The sequence below is a fragment of the Mauremys reevesii genome, linkage group 2, assembly GCF_016161935.1.
Source record: "Mauremys reevesii isolate NIE-2019 linkage group 2, ASM1616193v1, whole genome shotgun sequence".
NCBI classification, from domain to species: Eukaryota; Metazoa; Chordata; order Testudines; family Geoemydidae; genus Mauremys; species Mauremys reevesii.
The window spans coordinates 187,967,536-187,980,934 of record NC_052624.1 but is presented as its reverse complement, the minus strand read 5'-3'; the positions used below and the strand labels follow the sequence as shown (position 1 = coordinate 187,980,934).

At 39.2% G+C, this 13,399-nt stretch overlaps 1 protein-coding gene across 7 annotated transcripts in view; it reads right to left on the bottom strand.

Moving 5' to 3' along the window:
• Positions 1-13,399, bottom strand: part of ZNF516 (zinc finger protein 516) — a 293,509-nt gene that overhangs the window by 84,080 nt on the left and 196,030 nt on the right. The gene's annotated exons all lie outside the window — the stretch shown is intronic.

Here is a 13,399-nt window from a genome sequence, read left to right as displayed (position 1 = left end):
AAAGGACATCATGGTTTAAAAGAGGTGTGTGCACCATGGGGTTCCCCCCCTAAAAAAAATAGTATGAATAAAGTCTCAACAACAGGAAAATCTATTTTTAAACATTCCTATATTTCTTATTTCAAAACTGAGAGAGAGAGAAAGAATCTATATGTCTCTGTGTATATATATATTTTACATTAGGAAACCATTTCTTGAAGTGGTTGTTACACTTTAAATCTGTGGCTTTAGAGTCATATATAATTTCATTTAAAAATATTTGCTTGCCCAGAGATAAAAGACTTTTCTGGAGACTTTCTTTATATAATATTGTACCCCTGTTGAAAATTACATTAAATTGTATTGCGGGCAGTTCTGCTGTGCTTGATGTGGGGTGTATTTCATGTAACAGGAAAGCAGACTGCAGTGCACTCCACATTTTGATTAAAAGGGAAACCAGAGATTGACAAAGTATTCTGTATATTTAAAGATGATGATTTCCTGTTGGGCATCTAGTATGAAAAAAAAAACTGATCCAAGACTTACGCCCCAATTCAACAAAGTAAATAATCATGTGCTTAAATGCTCACTGATGTTAATGGTTGTTAAAGTTATGTCAATGGAACTTAAAGGTAAGCATATGCTTAAATGCTTTGCTGAAGCAGGGCCTTAGTTATTAAAATCACATTGGTCAGTGATGAACAAATGGAATTTTAAAAGCTGTTGCACGACAGTATGTATAGTAATAACTGTGTTTAAAACTGGATCTCTTATTTATCTCAGCTACACAAGATGTATTTCCCCATCAACTCTCCACCTTGAGCACACAAAAAAAGAGAAACAACATTATTAACATTATAAGATAAGCTTTTTCAGTCCCCTTATAAATACAAATCAAAAGTTTCTTAGTTATTTCTAGCCCCCTTAATCAGTTTGAACAGCAAGTTCTATCTGAAAGAAAGAATACTGTATGCACTAATGGATGGAGTCAATCCATTTCTTCAGTAGTAAGAAAACAAAGCAATTTCTTAAGATGTGGCCAGATCTAAACACCACCACTACAACCACACATACAAAGTTTTCACTGGAGACTTCTGATGCAAAAATCAAAGAAACAGATTTACAGTTGCAAAGTCTAAGGTTTGTCACTTTGTTCACCTCAGATTATTCTGAACTGGAAAGTGAAAAAAATGTAGTCTGATCATGAATAATATAAATCTAACACAATCTAAAATAATTACATTATTCATCTCAGGCACTCAGTTACATTCCCTGGTAATAACACTAATTATTTTTAAGCTAATTTAACTTTTCATTTTCTGAAAAACAATTCAGTTTAGATCTTCAGGGTAATTAATTTTGGTTACTAACTGTTTATAGTTTTAAGAGATAAGCAACATATTATCTACCTTTTCCTCGAGGACCAATACAACTACAAATATCTGCAAGAAACACGTCTGAAATTCAATTCCATTTCTTTCAAATAAAACACATTTTTATATTATGACTATGTCCAGAACTGATGTACTACTTTATCAGAGGAAAAATCACATCCGATCAAGAGCTCAAATGTCTAGCTGAGCAATAAGTTTGCAAAGAGAGCATCTGAACTGCTGATCCCTGAAATTAGCAGTTTAGGACTGAGTTGAGGGACAGCCCCACAAGACACATGCTTGGCTAAATAAATAATGGCTGTCATTCGGGCAACCAGAAAGATGTACCAAAAGTACAAACAAGCCAGAAAAACCCCACATAGGGTAGTAATGACAGTTCAAATAAATTAACAACCCAACTTGAACCATAACCAAACTTGTCCTGAGCTTCAAACTCATCGCCCTATTATTTTTAATTTTTCCAAGCCTGGAAGCAATGGCAAAATGATATGTTGGACAGGGACCAAGTAAAGGGAAAACCTGTTCTCAGGAAATTTCCAGACCAGTTTGTTGAATCAAGAGTTTCAGATAAGCATCTATGCAAGCTATGTGCCTAACTCTTATTGATTTCAATGGGAGTTGGGTGCCTAACCTGCTTAGGCACTTTTGAAAAATCTCAGTAGGCCCCTATCTGCATCTTTAGGTACCTACACACCTTTGAAAATCTGGCCCTTGGTTACTGGGATACTTCTCTGGGATACGTAGGGCTGTGAGGAACCTCGCTACTACCTGCCCTTAGTGTGAGGAAGCCATGTTTGTGCCTACCATGGGTCAGCTCCCTGACTACACCTGCCACAAGCAACCCAAGCATGTCCCTTCAGGCCTTACAAGCCCTGCAGTACTCTACAGGTTAGCGATTGGGATACCCCAACCCTTGAGCCCTTTGATCACTTCCCTGGAATGTCCAGCCCCTGATCCACAGGAGACCTCCAGTATTCACAGATTCACTGCTTCCAAAGAAACAACACATCTTAGCTTATCAATTCCACCTCAGCTCATTGCTCCATTTAACTCAGAGCACTCAAATATGTTTGTGATGTTGCACTCTATATGATTTTATTAAAATATGCTAATGAGTGTGACTATAATGTAACTGGAATATGCTTCATGCAAAAGGTCTGTTGTAAGGTATCATTACAAAGTTTATAATCTACTGAGTATGGTCATCCTCTTTGTACAAATATATCACTCTTGTATCTGAAACTAGAAATATAAAATATAACTCTGAGGTCCTATCATAGTTATGCAAAGTGTGGGCCATTAATGGTGGTTTGGAATCTTGATGGCTCCCATTAACCAGGACAATTGACTAATGATGGCTCTGTTTACTTGTAAGTCTTCCTATATGCCTGTGGGCTGACAAGTGGGCAATGAAGTCTTAGGCTATGGCTACACTTGCACTTCAAAGCGCTGTGTAGTCAAAGCCCCAGCGCTGGGAGAGAGCTCTCCCAGCGCTGTCCATACTCCACCTCCCTGTGGGGAATAACGTACAGCGCTGGGGCTTTGACCACACTGGCGCTTTGCAGCGCCGCAATTTGCAGCGCTGGAGAGGGTGTGTTTTCAAACCCTGCTGCAGCACTGCAAATTTGCAAGTGTAGCCATGGCCTTACAGTGACATGTGATCATGTCACCTAAACTGGAATCCATCTTTAACCTGGTGCTTTTCCACTTAGGAGGAGGGGTGGGAACCCAGAGAGGAACAAAGGATTCTTGCCTTGTGCAAAAGAGGGTAGAACAGAACAAAGGGGGCTGCAATCATGAGAAATCCCCTAGCTACCACCTGAGCTGTAACAAGGGCTGTACCAGGGGAAAGGATTGTTCCCAGACTAGGAAGGCGTCCAGTCTGTGAAAGAAGCTTATTGGAACATCTCCGAGGGTGAGATTTTATCTATATTCACCCTTCTTACTGTATTAGGTTTAGACTTGTGTGTTTTATTTTATTTTGCTTGGTAATTCACTTTGTTCTGTCTGTTATTACTTGGAACCACTTAAATTCTACTTTTTGTATTTAATAAAATCACTTTTCACTTATTAATTAACCAAGAGTTTGTATTAATACCTGGGAGGGCAAGCAGCTGTGCATATATCTCTATCAGTGTTATAGAGTGCAAACAATTTATGAGTGTATCCTGTATAAGCTTTATACAAGGTAAAATGGATTTATTTGGGGGTTGGATCCCATTGGGAGCTGGGCATCTGAGTGCTGGAGACAGGGACACTTCTTAAGCTGTTTTCAGTTAAACCTGCAGCTTTTGGGGGACGTTGTTCAGACCTGGGTCTGGGTTTGTAGCAGGCTAGCGTGCCTGGCTCAAACAGGCAGGGTTCTGGAGTCCCAAGCTGGCAGGGAAAACGAGTTAGAAGTAGTCTCAGCACATCAGTCCCAAGGGGGTTTCTGTGATCCAACCTGTCACAATGTTTATACTGAAAACAAGTGTAAGTGTATTAAACACAGCATAGCGATTCAAACAGTAGCAAGTAAAAGTATTGGAAACAAAATGGTTACTTATAAAATAAAATCATAACATGCACTCTAGAGCCTAGACTTAATTACCAAGATACTCTCATGTCTTGTAAAGTAATTCTCACCCAAAATCCTTGCCGCGCTTTACTGCAAGGCTTGGCATTGACCCTCCATTTATGAGACAAGCACGTGGTTCGTTTGCCTCCTATGTGACAGACCTCATATGTTCCTTTTCACTCCTAGATAAACCAGAACAATTCCTTGTCTTTATTAATAAGCAGGCCACTCCCCTGTATACTTCTTCTCTTGTAGGTTTTTCAATCTCTTATTTAGCCCCTGGCTTAGTATTTCAATAGGCATACATGTGAGGCACTGAATATTCCAGTGGTCGGACAGGGAGATATGTCTGTAATCTGCTGCCTGAAAGGACCTTTCTGAAGTATGTCACCTCACCTCCTGGGGACCTGCCTTAACTCCAAGACCTTAAGAATGTAATTTTCTGTATAGATATATAATCCTTAAATATTCACAATGATTATGATGCCCAGTGGGCTTCTGGTTCTCAATAGAGATCTCACATGCCACCCTTCAGCATACATATGCCTCAAAAGATTCCTGTACAATACTATCATCCCCTGTTCCCTCTGCCAGTTGGCACCAAGGGGTCACAGTTACATATTTGACCCCCAAACTATCAACCTTTTGAGATGGACCCCCTCAGAGGAAAGTAATGCAAGCTTTTCTAGTGCTTCTGCTGCCCGTCTGAAAGTCCAAAGACACATGCTTAAGAGACAAACTTAGGGCTTGTCTGCACTGCACTGTAGCATGGACTACAGGGGTGTGAATTGCAAAGTGCACCAAAGAGCTGTGCTGTAACCGCCCCATACAGATGCTGCTGGCACAATCTAAAAGGTACCTAGTTCATGTTAACATACTTCTTTTTCAAACAAGACTACAATAAGATGAACTAGGTACCTTCTCCTTCACACTAGCAGCTTCCAGACCCAGCAGTTAGAGTGCATCTCTTTGGTGCACTCTGAAAGTCACATCCCTGTAGTCTGTGCTATGGTGTATAGACATAGCCTTAGTCATGTGAGAAAAGTCCAAGGAAAAGGCCCAAAAGAAAAATGTTACAGCTACAAAAGAAGAAAGGAACCCTCGCTCCTCTCTCTGCATGTAGGGTCTCGGGCACTCACACAATTGCTATTGCAGAGAGAGGAGTCCCTCTTTTTCATATGCCCATGATTTCCCTCTGTCCCCACACACAGCTGTGGCATATTCCACATTTAATTTTTATAGCATTTTCTTTAGTGAAGAAAAAAAGTTACTTATGTAAAATCAATCACCCATCCTTTCAGTTACAGCTTGTCAAAAATTTTCCAACTGAAAATGCTGATTCAACAGAATCAAAATGTTTCATTGGAATATATCAATTTCATCAGTCTGATGGGAAATTATTAGGGCTGTCTATTAATCGCAGTTAACTCATGCAATTAACTCAAAAAAATTAATTGATTAAACAATAGAATACCAATTAACATTTATTAAATATTTATTAAATAACCTGCATCACAAGATATTTACATGCCAAATGTCCTAAAGATTCATTTGTCCCTTCATGCGTCAACCACAACCCAAAGCAGTGCAAACCGATGCAGGTTAACTTTCATCATCTGAGTCAGATGCCACCAGCAGAAGGTTGATTTTCTTTTTTGGTGGTTTGGGTTCTGTAATTTCCTCATCTGAATGTTGCTCTTTTAAGACTTCTGAAAGCATGATCCACACCTCGTCCCTCTCAGATTTTGGATGGCACTTCAGATTCTTAAACCTTGGGTCGAGTGTTGTAATTATCTTTAGAACTCTCACGTTGGTACCTTTTTTGCATTTTGTCAAATCTGCCGTGAAAGTGTTCATAACATGAATATGTGCTGGGTCATCATCCGAGACTGAAATATATGGCAGAATGCAGGTAAAACAGAACAGTTCTCCCCCAAGTTGTTCAGTCACAAATTGAATTAACACATTTTTTTAACAAGCATCATCAACATGGAAGTATGTCTTCTGGAATGGTGGCCGAAGCATGAAGGGGCATACAAATGTTTAGCATATCTGGCACATAAATAACTTGCAACACTGGGTACAAAAGTGCCATGCGAATGCCTGTTATCGCTTTCAGCTGATATTGTAAATAAGAAGCAGGCAACATGATTTCCCATAAATGTAAACAAACTTGTTTGTCTTAGCCATTGGCTGAACAAGAAGTAGGACTGAGTGGATTTGTAGGCTCTAAAGTTTTACATTGTTTTGTTTTTGAGTGAAGTTATGTAACAAAAAAATTCTACATTTGTAAGTTACACTTTCACGATAGAGATTGCACTACAGTACTTGTATGAGGTGAATTGAAAACTACTATTTCTTTTCTTTTTTATAGTGCAAATATTTGTAATAAAAAATAAATATAAAGTGAGCACTGTACACTTTGTATTCTGTGTTGTAATTGCTTGACAGCCCTAGAAATGATCAATTTCAACCTTATCGTTTCAACTTGTGCTATAATTTGTAATACAACGTAAGTTGAAACAAAATATTTCAGCTTTACCAGAAATGTTTCAAATTATTGTGTGAAAAATTTGAGATTTTCACTTTGTCCCAATTTGAAATGAGACAATATCTCAGTATCTCCTGCAGGATGGAAATTGTTTTTCAACCAGTTCTAATTTCAGTCTTCTTCCTTTATTGTATAGAGGCTGGCTCATTGTGTCACATGGAGGCTTTGGAAGGCTGAATGCCCAGTACATACACATACTGTAGATGAACAATCTCAGAATCTCTCATCTAACTGTTTGAGTGCTATGCTGATTGTCACATTGCTAGAAGGACTCTTTGCAGAACAACAATGCTGTTCTCCACCAAGAAGGAAGGAAATGGTGAGTTCAAAATGAAAATATCAACTTTGAAAAGAATGCTTCAATGCCTCAAGACTGAATCAAAAAAAGAAAAAGAAAAAACTACGCTTAGACGCTTCAGTTAACATTCCGATTATTAGTGACTAACTGTTTCGCTCAACACTTAGCCTGGTGCAATAGGTGGAAGCCACCAGCTTTTAACTCACTATGGTTGATTACTGTTTTAAGAGAGAATTAAAGGCCCTGATCCTTGGGTCCAGCTGAGCTGTGTTTGGTATGGAATCTAGGGTAAGGCTGACATTACACCACCACTGAGCTCCCCTACTGTCCCCAATGCTACTTTCAGCTTGCTCCAAAGTTGCTCTAGACCCCCTTCCCTACCAACACATATGCATGTGCTTAACTAAGCAGCTGAGTTGTGCCATCGCCATAAGTCATGTGTTTAAAGTTAAGCATTTGGGTAAATATTTGCAGGATCAGGATGTCACGGAGTGTGGGGGAGTCAGGGCCCTGCACCCTCACTTCCTGCGATTCACTGTGACTCTCAGCCAGCAAAACTGAAGGTTTATTAGACAACTGGAACACAGTCCCAAACAGAGCTTGTAGGTACAACCAGGACCCCTCAGTCAGGTCCCTCAGGAGGGGGAGGAGGGATCTTAGACCACAGCCTTGAGGTTCCCACCATTTCCCCAGACCGCTCCAAACTGAAACCCCCTCCAGCAGTCTCACCCAGCCCCTCCTCCAGCCTTTGTCCAGTTTCCCAGGCAGAAGTGTCACCTGGCCCCAACCCCCCTCCTGGCTCAGGTTTATAGGCTCAAGTGAAGTCACCCTTTGCTAGCCCATCCCCAATGCAGACAGTCCCAGTAAAACTCCTCTGCGACATCCCCAGGTCAATCCTTCCCACTCCCTGCTCCGTCACACAGGGCCTCCGTGATGCCAGCAGCAACTCCCCAGACACATGCAAACTTCTGCTCACCATGCCACCTACACATGCTGGGAGCAGAGGATGAAGGTATTTGGCTCCATGGTGGAGATTTAATTAGCTGGCCAATTAGACAACCATTACAGCCCTTTTGTGCCAGCCAGGAAAGAATTAATGAAAAATAAAATATTTCTGAAAAATAAGTTTAGAAACTGATGAGGGGTGGGGAAAAAAGTAAAACAATGGAGTAGATACTATATATATATATGAAACCTAAGCCCAAATTCATGGCTGATGGCTATAAAATACTTACATACAGACAAATGCTTCACAAAGCTTAGATAGATAGGTTATTTACTTCTTTTACAACATCCTGAAACTGTGAACCAGTCTATTAAAAACTGTATTATGTGGACTGTGGTGACCATACATTACATGAAGGGACAGGTCTCCACTGGCAAGAAAAACTGCAGAAAAGAATCAGATATGGGAAGTTACAGTGAATGTTTTCAAGCAAGAAGACATTTTCATTTCAGATATGTGAATTCCAAGCCCTGGATGAAAGGAGCACAGAATCCATTGTGGAAATGTTGCTCATCATGTCTCCTAGAGCAGGGGTTCTCAAACTGGGGTCGGGACCCCTAAGGGGGGGGTCGCGAGCTATCAAGCTCCACCCCAAACCCCGCTTGCCTCTAGCGTTTATAATGGTGTTAAATATATTAAAAAGTGTGTTTAATTTATAAGGGGAGTCACACTCAGAGGCTGGCTGTGTAAAAGGGGTCTCCAGTAAAAAAGTTTGAGACCCACTGTCCTAGAGGATTCTGGATATAATGCAGATCATCACTCCAGTACACTTCTCCAACAACAAAAAATGCTGGCACATGATTGTGTGAAGAAGGGATCCTCCTGGTGACAGAGCAATATTACACAGCAAATATAAATATGTTCAGGTGAAGAAGCAGAAGGTATCAAAAGAGTGATAACTCAGCAACCACGCCTTCCAGTTTTCAGGAAGCTCAAATTAGACAACTGAAAGACTTTTATATTCAAGGGCATTCACTATAAGAGAAAAAGACAACTAAAGTATCTAAAAACAGAGGAGAAGAGATAGAGAAATTTCCACCATTTTAATTTCCACCATTGCAGCCTCAATGATACTAGACTACTGAAATACTCCCACATTATAGGCCTCACACCTATGCATCCCCATTGATTTCACAGCAGAATTTAGAGCAGGGGTTGGCAACCTTTGGCACGCGACTCACCAGGGTAAGCACTCTGGCGGGCCGGGACGGTTTGTTTATCTGCCGCATCTGCAGGTTCGGCCAATCGTGGCTCCCGCGTCGGGAAGCGGCAGCCAGCACATCCCTTGGCCCGCGCCGCTTCTCGCTGCCCCCACTGGCCCGGGACGGCAAACGCAGCCAGTGGGAGCCACAATCAGCCGAACCTGCGGACGCGGCAGGTAAACAAACCAGCCCAGCCCACCAGGATGATTACCCTGGTGAGCCACGTGCCAAAGGTTGCCGACCCCTGATTTAGAGTCTTCTGCAAGAACATTACAATGGTTAGTTTTATATTGTTTTGATCAATGTCATGATCCTGCTGTTCTTACTTGGGCAAAAGTCCTACTGAAAATGCCTTCTTTAGTCCTTTTATGGACAGCTTCATTTGTCTATATCCCTTTTACTCTCTTTTCAGCAGATAACATTCTTTCAACCAAGATGGAGGGTGGAAGAAAGTGTGTGTCTTTAAATAGTAAACCTACCCTTGAATTCACAGGAAATCCTGGCATTCTGTGGCTTACAAAGTAAACCAGCACTAGGTAAAGGCAACATGACTTTGCATTGATCTTCTGAGAGCCATCTAAGTTAATTCTGCCAAAAAGCTATCCAAAACATTGAATCAGTTATAAAGGAAGGCTTTCTAATTTTTAAAAGTATTTAATTATTTAAAGCAGAAATCTCTTGAGGTTGTTTAACCCTTCCAAAATTGCCACAGAGGACTGGAAATGAGAGAGTTAAAAAGGCTGCTAGAAAAATAAACCAGGCATTTCTATTACTTGAGTTTACTTCAAGTCGCTTATATCTTTGTGTTTAAATCCTAGAGTAGCATTTTACTGTATTTGTTAATAGCTCTGTTCTTTTTTCCCCCTGAAGCTGAAGAGTCTATTCCTTTTGTGTTGAAAAGTTTGCAGTTCTAACACTGACACATTATTTTGAGCTTCTTTGACTATGTCATAAGTTTCCATGTCTCTCTCCTGCTCTGATCTAATGACATTCCACAGCAGGCCTCCAATGGACAGCCAGGCCTCTGAAAGAAGAGTCAGGCCATTCTGAATCAGCACCACACCCTTAGCAGATGAAAGTGTGTATATCTTACACACACACACACACACACACACACACACACACACACACACACACACACACACACACACACACACACACACACACACACACACACACACACTCCTTTTATAAGAATCACTTCTGTCCTGGATTATTTGATTCTTATAAGCCGATTATAGTAGAGGAATGATTTTGTCCCAGTAGGTTTGATCACTATATGCAGTTGATTCTCATATCAGTGATTCTTATAAATGGAGTGCAGTGTATATATATATAAAAAGATAATAAAGACACCTAATGCTGAAAAGGCTTAGGTATCTGCAAAGAGGTGATGTGTCTCAAACCAAAAGCCATCAGAACAATAAAAAGTCCATAACCCAGTTTTTAGTGCTTTCTAAAGAAGCAGTTCTATGAAAAGGTTATTCTTGTGCACTGCTACAGGGTATGTTGAGAAATACAGGGCTGTCACCCACTCAGTACATATTTTGTGTTTCAGTGTACTGTGCATGTTTGTCCTCTTGGAGACAAAGAAATGTTCTTTATTAGTTACACTGTAGTATTATAAGCAATGAATTAAAATACATCATTAACATCCTGCACAAGCTTATTTTACCACCAAAACAAAGGGACTATTCTTTGAACAAATGGGGGAGGGGGGACCACAACAACAATAAAGAGTTCCTCTCCCTAAAAACTGTTCTGAACAAGATTAACAATTACAGGCTTATATTCCACAGACACGGGTCCCAAATAGCTGCATGAAGTGATGCATTCACTACTGGGAGAGTAAGTACCATTGATGACAAGGCCTTGGGGCTTCTGCTGTTCTCAGACCAATCAATAATCCATTATGAACAAACTACATTTCCACTCTAATATGAAGAAACGAATAAAAGGGAACTAGTATCAGTAATAATTCCATGGAAAAAACATACATACATACATACACACACACATAAAAATCACAAAACGCCACCATCACAAGACTTAATTGACTACAATACCCCCTTATTTTAAGACAGGTACTAAAGCCCACTACATTACAGTCTAAAATTTAAAAAAAGTTTATTTTAAAGGCAAGCCACTTTCAAGAGTACTTTTTTCTGGCTACAGGACAAAATAGAAAAGGCATAAATCTTCCAGGAGAAGAAAATAAACTTAATATATAAATCTAATGGCTTCCTTTAATTTATTTTCTAATCCAAACTAAATAAGAAATTTGAATTTGAGGTGACTGCCCAAATGCGACTAGTAGACCATAACATGGCTTTACTGCAGCAGCTGCGTTATCATCCAGCAAGAACCATTGCACCTATTTACCTCTTGTTGCCACTTTCTCATCCCGCAGTACACAAGAGCGATGATCAGTTTAAATCTCCTTGTGTACATTAAAACTAGAGCAAACTTTTTTGCATTCATGACCAACATACTTTCCTAGAGTTTTCCAAAGATTCCGTACACAGCAGAGGAGTGGAAGACAGCATCTTACATTTCAGATAAAATATTTAAATAGAAATACACCTTTTAACAGTTACTCATTTGGTGAGGGTATAACAATTTAGACCCAGAAGGAAACACTGAAACCAATATTATTATGCATAAGGCAGTCTCTGTCCTTCTTCTGAAATATAAAGACTAATAGTTAAATTTGACCTCACAGGAGAAAAAAAATAGACAGCTGAATACACAATGTGATTATTGATTAGATCTAGAAAGGCCAAGAACTGAACTAGTGCAGATGTGGGTTTTTTCCCTAGGGTCATTAATGATCTATATTAGGAAGTCAAAAGCAGATATTTTGGTGTGTTATAGAAATTATTTCTAATTTTGAATATAAACATTTTAAATTTTAATAAATGTCTTGGAAAAGAGTCCACTTTACTTTACTTTTTGGACATTAATGTACCCGTTTCCTATTTTGCTAAACCCCACCAAAGGAAGCCACTTTATTATGTTCTGTACTGAAACTAAAAAATGGAAAAAAAACCTCCCCAAATCTGATATCAAAGCAAAAATAAAACAATTTATTCCCAAATAGGAGCAAATCCACCTAAATACTGTACAGTATTTTCTTATTCTAATCAATGGCATTGATGCTGTCTATTCATGCATGTGTGTGAATAAAACATGCACAGAATTTTTACCGCACCCAATACTGCTTTGTATTTAATGTTATCTCATCAGGACTTCCATTATAAACCCAATTTACAAGGGTTTATAACTTGGCCTTTTCAAATTGCAGAGATCCAAAATTTGTCAGCCTGGATGCTGACACAAAGTTGCTCAGGAGGAGTATTTTCATGATTTACTTTGGATGTTTTTTTAAATGCACAAAAGTACTATAGATAGGCTGATATTTGCAGCACCATGGTCGAAAATAAAATTATTTTTGCACTTACTGAAGAAAAATAGGGGCCAGATCCTTAGTTTGTGTAAATTGCTGTAGTTCCATTGATACACCATATATATATATATATATATATATATATATATATATATACACACATACACACACACACACACACTCTTACTATTTCCTCTCAGATTTGCCCAATATAAAATGTTGTGAACACATGTACACATTAAGGGCCAGATCCTCAGCTGGTGTAAGTCAGAATAGCTCCACTGGCATCAGTGGAGCTACAATGATTTGCATCAACTGAGAATCTGGACCTATGACTGAAAATCAAAAAACATTGTGCCATCAAGAGTCAAGATTTTAGTGGCATAGAAATGTGTACCAGTTACAACTAAAATGAAACAACAGCATGTCACAATGGGCCAGATCTCTCCCTAATGCCACTAGCAGTTACACCAATAGGGAACTGGATCCAATGATTTATAATTAGAGTGACCAGATGTCCTGATTTTGGGGGCTTTTTCTTATATAGGCACCTCTTACCCCTCACCCCATTCCCAATTTTTCACACTTGCTATCTGGTCACACTATTTATAATATATGTTGATGCCCTTGCTACAGCAAGGTCAGATGTACTATATACGTACATAACAATAATGACTTACCTAATAAAAGCATGCTGCATCCCTGAATGCAGAGAACCATATATTACAACACAGTGAAAATTTAATAATAATAATAACTGCAATTATGTTTACAGCAGGTTAACAGAAATTATAGGGCTATTTCTAAGATAAGTTACCATGAGATAAGCTATGCAGAGAGAATTAAGAAATTCAAGGTAAGTAATCAGTAACCCTCACACCTAATATGTCCAATTGCTCAAATAAACACAAAATAATGATTCTACCATATCAAGTTATTGCCAGCCAGTAACTTGTTAACAGATTTAAGATTACAATGTTGTTGTCTGATTAGCTATTAAATCTTG